Here is a 10104-nt window from a genome sequence, read left to right as displayed (position 1 = left end):
AACGGTACAAGTAAGAAGTTGTTATACATCCTTTGCTTCACCCCTCCCGATTCTTTTAGGTTTTGGTAATATATGTTGAAAGGAAGTTATGGTATAACATCTTCCAGGAAAAAAAAAAATTAGTATTTTCCATCGAATAACTTGAAAAGTTTTTAATCATCACAGTCCACAGTTACACAACAAATCTGCCAGACGTCACAGCAATCTGAACAGAGGGTACAACAATCTGTACAGCTTGTACAGCAATTACAACAGCCGGTACTGTCTTTTGAACGGTTTTCTATCGTTACTGGAACAAGCCTTTTTTTATACAGCAAACTTCATTGCAGCACAGATCAAAATGGTTATCATACATGTACAACACTCCTCGTCACCATGGCTACAACTACACAGGAATGTGACCGGAAACATGATTTAACCAGCACTCACAATGATTTTGACATGTTTTATTCGCAACAGCAGAAACACTTTTTATTTTATTCTGTGTTGATTGTTTAAATTATCGGTTTTTCTAATTTTTCTTTCTCTTTTATGTCGAGGCTGATCTTAAACAACTGGTGATTATTAGAGGCACTTTTCAGGATTCCTGTGAATGTTTCGGCGTTTGCAACAAGCACTTGTAGGCTGCATGACGACAATCGTCGTCTGCTTCAGTAAAAGGCCCGCGATATATCCTTTTGGTCATTGATGATTCACAATCATTAACACAATTTTTTCCACATAGACGTTTCTTGTGAGGACACCTTGTTCAGAAGTTTTTTTTCTTTTCCCCAGTTGACTTTTCTCTAACATTTACTACGCGTTTTTTTGTATGTAAACTGTTTTGAATCTGAAATATATCATAAAAAAAGATCATTTGATGAATTAAAAAGGACTTATCTTACAACTATTTATTTCATAAAAACAGGCTGATTTTTTTTGCTCACCCACACTAAACTAGCCCTATCGTTTAATGGCTTCCTCTCATTATATATTCAGATATGACATTTTGAACAAAAAACTTATTCTTTTAAATTACATTTTTTAATCCCATTAATTTTAAAGTAAAACAAACAAAAAATGTAGGGGTAAAGTTGGGTAATATGTTAATTAAGTAGCAACAGGTGTTAAAAAAAAAATCCTGTTTACAAATTCGGCCCTATTTTAATTATATGTTGATCAAATTTTATCATAACTGAAGATAAGTGAAATATCATTTGTTACAAAAACAAAATAAAAACATGTTATCACTTAAAGTTTTATTTTAACTACAAATTAAAAAATTGATTTTAAATCCATGCATTACCCATCCGATCAACTTTATAACCGAAAATTATCAAAAAAACATTACCTAATAAATACGTTATCATCCTCATCATAAGTAAAATTATCAATCATATAAATCATCATGATTACAACATTTAACACGAGATGATTTGTCAACATGTCAATTACACAACGTAATCCAAACAACAGAGAGCACAACTGAAATAAAATTCCAGCCACAAACAAAAGTCACAGCAGCACCGGCACAAGTATGGCAGGTAAGGTGCTACTATTTGTCGTATTTTTTATGTTACTGTTCCTTGTTGTTCGTATCTCTAGGTTGGTTTAAAATAACGTTCTCTTTTCGTTATTAATAATTTCATTATCGTTCCACTTGTTCCTGATTTGAATACTGTATATCATAATGTTTTTTTGCCTTTTTTTTTCACGGAACATTTTCCATCTTAACGTCCTTTAGATATAATGGTCACAAAAGTATAGTCCATCAAAAATAACTTTAAAGACATTACACAAACAATGAACGGTTGATTGTTGTCCATTCAATAAACAGTTTCAGTAATTCATAATTATTAAACTCCATATAAATGATCCATGGAGGATATATGTAATGTTTCGTAGTGTAATTTATTGAACGAGTATTCCCTGTTTTAAATGGATATCATATCTAACCAAATTTAACATTTATAATTCTCCGCGTGTTTTTGAAAGTGTTTAAGGGGCTTTAAGAAAGATTACTACAAGGCGGGTAGGTATTAAAACCTGGGTATTAAAAACCAGTTTAAGAGTAAGAAACTTTTCTTAGTTTTAAAATTTTGATAATTTTCTGAAATCGTTATGACTCCATTACTACTGCCTTTTACAATGTGTTAACTTAGCAAGATATTAGACGTTTAAACGTTCTTTTTTACTGTGACGGGTGCAATTTGCCGGTAAAAAGAATGAAAAGAACAAATTGAAACAATGGGTTTTTTATTGCCAAAACACTAGGGCTTGCAACCTAGATATTAAATTTGAAACCGAAATACATTTAAATTTCCTCTTGCTGAGTAATTTTCATAAATTTGGGACGAAGTTAACGTTAGTTCATTACCTATAGGTTTTTTTTTTTTTTTTTGGGGGATTAAAAAATGGGGGTTTTGGGTAGTCTACATGGGTGTTGTCAGGGTAAGAAGGGAATTTGTTTTCTTTTATGTTATTTTGATATATAAAATTTATAGGGATTCTTCATAATTGGCAAATAAAACCAAGATTCGATAAAAAGTGAAAAAATACTTCCTAGCTTGTACTTTTCGGCCAGTCGGCCAGGCCACGTGTGTTGGATTTAGAAATGAAAATTCAACCTCTGCAAATTCGGCTATTTATAGGACAGTAACTTCTTTACAATAAACATCCATAAATTTAATGTAAACCTTTCTTATTTGTCTCCCTAATATGTGAAGTTTCATCCCTATGTTTTATTTTTATAAATTATGGGGTTTCAAAAACAACAGATTCTTTAAAAATTTTAAATAAGTTTATGATCTTAATATATAAATGTTATAAAAAAAATGCTAAATCTGCAATAAAATACAGGTAGTAGCAGTTTTAGTCTACCTTGTAAAATTCAATTTAAAAAATAAGTGATATTCAAAAAATTCGAAATAACGAACCCACGTTTAGGCTTCATCAATTCTATTGCCGTTAAAATAGATATTATATATAAATATATATAAGTAACCCAAAAAAAAAACAAATAAATGAATCATAGGTTATATATAAAATAAGGGAAAAAAGTCCCTTTTACAATGTTTAAAACTTTTTCTTAGAATTTAGTATTTTTACACTTTAACTTTGGGTTTAAAAGGGACAGGTAATCCCAGTGATTTCCTATTTATCAACCCTATATTAACTTTGTCTCCCTTAACGTTAAAAAAATATTATTTAATATTTGCATTTTTCTCGAATTTTTTGGTACCCACCGATAAAATATATTGAATACGAATTCCATATTTGTTTAGGAAAGACCTTTTAGTGAACTCCAAAAACGTCTCATTGAAAATAATTAAACAATAACAAGATCTACAACCCCTATTTTTCTGTCACATTTGGGGCACATGAATTGTGCAACCTCTTAATTTTAAAATCGTCAAAGTGGTCAATATTTCAATACAGTCAATTCGAACTGATTGCCCCGTCACTGTTGAATTGTTTTTAGAATGTTTTGAATCTCAAATGTAAAATCATTTTACGTGTTGAATTAAAAAAACCCACCAATTCGCAAACCATCAAAATCCATCGCAACCAACATCCATCGCAAACCATCACATCCATCGCAAACCCAATTTAACCACCCATCGCAACCCATCGCAACAACACGAAATTCGCAAATCGTTTTTCACCAACAATCCGAAAATCCTTTACTACACAAACTTATCTAGACTATACCAACACGGGTTATGAACAGTGGATAAGTGTCGTTACGTTTGTCCGCAAGGGCAGCTACTTCTGGCAATTATCGCAACATCCATCGGCAAGGGGCCCAGTGCCAATTTACCACTGTATACAATCGCAACATCCCCGCTACACATCCCAAAATATAAACTTTCACAGGCATGGCACCTCTACAAAGTTTGGGAGTAACATCCACCATCATCACATTTACAGCAACGCAAATAGTGGGTTGGTAGGCAATGACATTCACCATACCACAGCAACAACAACAGCAACAACAAATCGTCATTATGGGGTCCATAGCAATTTCACCAAACATCCCGAGTTCGGCATTTATTTCTATCAACCAGAACGTCTTATCGGGGGTTGTTGGTTAGACGTCATTATCTGCCAAGGTCCCTCCTTTGTACAGGTTGCTGGCTAACGCAATGTTCTAAATTTTTAATTTTCCTTCTGCGAAACGCTCCGGTTGTGTTTGTTAATTGGGGTGCAAACTTAAGTCAATTACCAAAGGTGTTCTTTTACTTGTAATCTTTTCTGGTCAATATGGAAAGACCGCGCGGTAACCAACTGTCAACTATTTAATTAATAATCTATCTGATGTAACACTAATTTCTTCTTTGAATTAGAAACTTGAAAAATAATTTTGAAAATTCCTAAGGATTTTCATTCTTGAAAACATAAAAGTTTTCCGTTTTCTGAATGTATTTGTTTCAAAATGTATATACCCGAATTTAAAAATGTAATGTCTTGCTTAAAAATTTGACTTTTCACTAAATAAATTTTTTTTTTAAAAACAAAGTGAAATTATAGTATCCTTGTCTATATTTAAGAGAGTATCCTAAAAAAAATTTATTTATCCCTTTTTGGGTTTAATTTTACTGTACAAAAATATACAGTGGTCAATAATTATTATGATATTTAAAATTTTTTATAAATACAAAATTTAAAAAAAGGGACAAACAGACGATGTATAAGTTTTAATTTTAAAAAATCGATAATCGAAAAAGGGAAATACAACATCCCACCAAAATAATAGTGGGACACTTGCAAAATATTAGGGAAAGCCTGTATTATTTGTAATTAAAGTTTAAGTTAATACATTATTTTTTATTTTTTTAAAAAGGGTAATAATATATCAAAACCCGAAAGGGAAAAATATACATGTATATATTTTTCCTGTTTCCAAATTAAATTTTAAGAAATTCAAATTTAAAATTTTTTTTGGGTTTTTGTTTAAATGACTTTTTTCCCGATAACTATAATTGTAAAGGAAGTAGGTTATTTTTCCTTAGAATGTTAAAAGCAGTCTGTGGGCAAAGCAACCGAAATTTTTTTTAAGTATCTTTTTAAGTGAGTTAAACATTTTTAAAAAATCTAAATTTCCAAGAAATTAGCCAATATATGAAAAACAAATATGGTTTATGTTTTGAAATGATAGAACTAAATGTTAGAAAATTTCCTGATGTACAAATAGTTAAACCAATCAAGAAATGTATTTTTTCAACATTTTTATATATGGTTTATATGCTTTAAAAGGAATGATTTTATAGGTTGGGCTATGTAAAAACACCGCACTTTGGGGTCAAACGCACTTTGGGGTCGAACCCAAAGTGCGTTAAACTTCGCACCGCAACTTTGGGGTCCAACGCACCTTTGGGGTTAAAATCCGGAGAAATTGACCCCAAAAGTGCGTTTAATATGCTACATATCAACGCACTTTGGGTTCAAAGAGGTCTAAAGGTGTCATCTGAGTTTCTGCTTCAAAAATACTGAGTACGGTGACTTATTTTCTATCTGTGACATTGGGGAAAATATTTGAGGTGAATTCAAGATGGCGGTCAATACTTTATGATGCTTAAGTGATAAAAGTTTCATTAAATTTCCGGCGAACCAAAACTTGAAATATCTAAAAATTTGTTCATATACCAAAATTACAACGGGGTGGCATATAACCAAAGTGAACATTTGCAAATTTTTTTGTTTTTAATGGTTTTGTATATAATTAATTTTTGACTTTAGTTTTGTATACATTATTTTCAGTTTTTGCATACATAATTTTTTAGTTTTGCATTCATAATTTTATTTTTGTTTTTCGTATACATATAATTATTTTTGTTTTTTCACACATAATTTAAGCACAATAAAAACAGCCTTAATTCAAATCTCATAACAACAGGCCCATAAAGGTGAGGTATAAAACTAGGGCCACAGTGTTTGGGTCCCATTTAGGACCCATTTTTTGGAATGGCCCAGTCCGTTTTCCGGCCCGGCAAGTTCCTGGGTTTCGGCCGACCCTTTTCGGCCCATTTTTTATAATATTAATAGCATTTTATATAAATTATTTTTTTTTAATTATTATATAATAAAATTATATTAGTGTTATTTGGAAAGGGCTATTGCTTGGTGATCATTTATTATTACCATGAAATATGCACCAACTCCCCTGAGAATTGAGAATTAACGTAGGTCAAATTCCCTTTAGCACATCCAGATAATGTTTCAGGAAACTTATAATGCCAGGTGTGTCGGCTCAAAGGTCGGGGTCACACCCCTTCAGGTCAAAGAAAAAAAAAACTTGGGTTTCAGTCCGCACCCCTTATCTCCGGAAAAACCCCATTGAAGGATTTTAAGGCACCTTTTACAAAATGTTAACCAAATCGAGACCATAATGCAGAACATTCTTTGGGGTTACCGGGCGGGACTATATATTTATATATATACTAAAAAAGTGTTGTTATTTTTTGATACCTGCCAAAAATGAAAAATATTGGGTATTTGAAAATGGCAAATTTGCAAATGAGGTACTGTAATTTACAGATGGCGAAGTGTTTTAAAAAATGGTGTTTTTACCAATTTTTTGTCCAAAGAACTATAAATATTACTCTATTTTGCAAATGTTCTGGTGAAACATCAAAGTTTTTTTTTCGATTGGACTAATAATTAGTGATTTTTACAAAAAACATTATTAAAGCTTATCAACAAACTTAAGGGTTTTTTTGTAAGCTCCGAAAGCAACCGTTCGCCAGAGGCTTTTTTTTATGATAAATCTTAACATACTTCTTTAGAAAAGGCAAACATGAATTTTTATAAATGTTAAAGTAATGGTATCTGAGAAATGTAAGAATGCTTGTTACCTGAATAAAAAGGTAGCGGATAAAAATGGTGAAAATTATTTGTCCATAAAAGGGAAGTCCAACACTGTAGTATTTGAACTTCCCTATAAAATTACTAAATTCACTATAACTGTACTCATCATTGTGCCAAAAAAGGCAACAAATGAAAAAAGATGGTTCAGGGTTAAATTGGGTCAATGTGTATTTTTTGGATAATATAGAAGAACATCAAAATGAAAAACGTTATTTTTAACCCCTCGGGGGGATCGATAACCCACCATCCCCTCTATACTCCCAGTGGAGAATTATTTTACCCATTAAATTCTGAAGCTCCGCTCTTAATGTGCGACTACTTAAAATAGTTGATATTTTTAGTACTGCCTGTACGGACTATTCTAAACTTACTTAAAGCCATGTTACAAGCCGCATCTACACCTAGTCAAGTTTCTTATATGTCACATTTACTAAATAAATGGCTTTTTTTCAACATAAATTAAATCAGGCACATTTTTTACTGAAATGTCTTTACTAAGATTTCCCAGGAATTTATACCTTTGTCTATGCTAAGACTATCATATTTTCTATTTAAAATGTGTAAATAAAAAACGGGGGAAAATAATGGCATTTAAAGGTAAAAACAAGGAGTAATGAAAGGTGTAACCATTCTTTTAAAATAAATGGGAAAAAATTTTAAAGAAAAATTTTAAGTTAATAATTGATGCAAATTCTTTATTGGTGATTTATTTGGTGAAAGTTCTTCACTTACTAATCAAGATCATTTAAATCCCTATTGATTCTACTATTTAATTCAGGGCCACATGTTTGTGTCTATTTAATACCTTGATTTTTTGTTTTTTTCCAAATTGACTTTGACTACCCAATATATTATTTAAAACTAATGAAACATTAATTTTCTCTAATGACCCCAAAAGTGCGGGTCGTTTGCCTGAAATTTTAAAAAATGCATATGTAAACCTGTTTAAACCGCCACTTTGGGGTTAAAAAATTGGACCCCCAAAGTGCGTTTAACGCAACTCTGGGGGTCGGACCCCAAAGTAACCCCGTAACGACTTTGGGTTTTCCACCCCAAAGTGCGTTTATTAACCCCAAAGTGGGCGGTGTTACCAGTTGCCATAATAACACATGAAACCAGGGGTTTTGGTTGTTGCCATTAAGAAGTGTCATTCTTTTGATTCCTGTGTATGTGAATTTATTTGAGAGAAAAAGGGAAATAGCGTTAACATTAAAGTATATTATTTAATTGTAGAGGCCTAAAAAAGAAAAACAATCAAAATTTTTTACAAAAACATCCATATGGCAAAAAATGACTACTATTATTCTAATTTGCCAAAGGATTTAAAATAAGTACAAAATTCAAAAATTTTAAAAAAAATGTCTTATAACTTTCTAGAAGAAAGTAAATTAAACGTTTGATTTTCTTTTTTGGTGGCATAATCTCATTTAATGTGTTCAAGTATCTTCCTAAAAAATATGTAAAGTAGCATACTTTACTTTTTTTGGGAACGAAAACAAAACGTATTAGACCAATTAACATTGCCAACATTATATTTAAAAAGTGTCTCTTCAATATTTCAAGGGTTGAATGAAACAGACAAATATATTCCCTTTATTATTTTACAAAGGGTTTTATTTTATTATCATTTTATGTTGACTTAAACAATCCCCCTAACTTAAAGTAAGTAATAAGTAAGTTAAATTGTTTATTATAGTGACATTGTGCGTTTATCAAATTTCAAATACCAATTATAAGAATACAAAAAAAAAACCCGGCCCTTTGGCCCTATAAGTCCCCTTATTTTTATATTAAAACTTATACAAACTGTGAAAACAATCTTTTAAAAAAAGAACTTTAAATGAGATTAAAGTTGCTGCTCGATCTGAAAATTAAACAGTATCCACTTTTTCAGAAAATGGACGGGTCAATATATCTCATGTTGTCACTTTGGCTTTTTTTAAAAGTAAATTTAAACCTATTAACAAAAATTTCTCCTTAAAAACATATGTTTTAAAACAAGAAATTTTATTTTTTTTTTCTTTTAAATTTTTAAAATTAAAAAAATACAAAATTTTTTCCGTGTTTGCCCATGTTTAAATTTTACATCATTTTAAAATTTAATGTCTTTTAAAGGGTCATTGACTTATTTTCTTAAATTTCCCCGGGCACAAAATTAAGAAATGAGTTTCCCATCTTCCAATTAATCCTATTGACACCAAAGTTAAAATTGTCTTTGGGATTGGCGCTTCTCCTACATATCTTCCCGGTTTCTACACGTAAGGGCAGAATACCACAACCGAAATTTGTGGCCATAAGATTGAGCGTTCATTTATTTTAAGATTTAGTGGACAAATAGCTTTCCTTTGAAAATTGAGTCTTAAATGTTTTTGTAAAGGTCCGTTAATTTAGGGACCTTTTTCATAGTTATCGATTGACTCCATAATTTTGAAAATAACTCGAAAAAATTTTTCAAATTTTTAATATAATTTCCATATTCACTGTTAAAATTTATTCTCAAAGGGTGGGTTGATAAGTCAAACTTAGAACACAAATGGGGTTTTCAACTTCACTGCACCAGTTACTTCGTTGCGCTTGAATTTATTCGTAATCCATATTAAAACACTCGGTTTAGTAAATCCTAATCATCACTTAATTTAAACCAGTCTATTTCCCAATATCGGACAATACAAATCCAATCTTCTATAGGCGCACGGGTAATCCAACCTGTTTTTCCCCAACAAATGCTACATTTAGGTGTAAATCTGTGAACGCCTAAGAAGTAACGAATCGCACGAAATTTGTAACATTTTTCAGGGCCGCGTTGAAAATGTTTGGAAACCCCAAAACGGAAGCACAGTATAATCCAAAAATAGGAAAGGCAAACACATGAATAATATAATTTTTCCAAAATGTTTTAAAATCCAACAATGTTTTAAGCCCATGTACTTTTGAAAATAAAGGCCTGCCCAAGAGCCCGTCCTGCGCTTTTTGAAAGTGTTTGCACAATTGTAGTTTAAAGTCGTGTTTTTTCATGGAAAAATAACAAACCAAAGGTTATTTATATTTGTCGACTTGTTTTAAGATAATTACGCTCCGGATTTTGGGAATTGGATAATCACTGGGCGATTCGTTCGTCCCTTTTCCGGGAAGTGTATTATCTTGGATTTTTTCGGCAGTAATCAAGACTCTCCAACGCTGCAACCGAGTCGTGCATTGTATTCAACATTGTTTGTTAGATTTTCCCTTTCAGAATTGGCAATCAAGACATATATCGTC

Source organism: Ruditapes philippinarum, unplaced genomic scaffold, assembly GCF_026571515.1.
Source record: "Ruditapes philippinarum isolate M1 unplaced genomic scaffold, ASM2657151v2 ctg7388_1_1_1_1, whole genome shotgun sequence".
Taxonomy (NCBI): domain Eukaryota; kingdom Metazoa; phylum Mollusca; class Bivalvia; order Venerida; family Veneridae; genus Ruditapes; species Ruditapes philippinarum.
Note: the sequence above shows the minus strand (reverse complement) of the source record.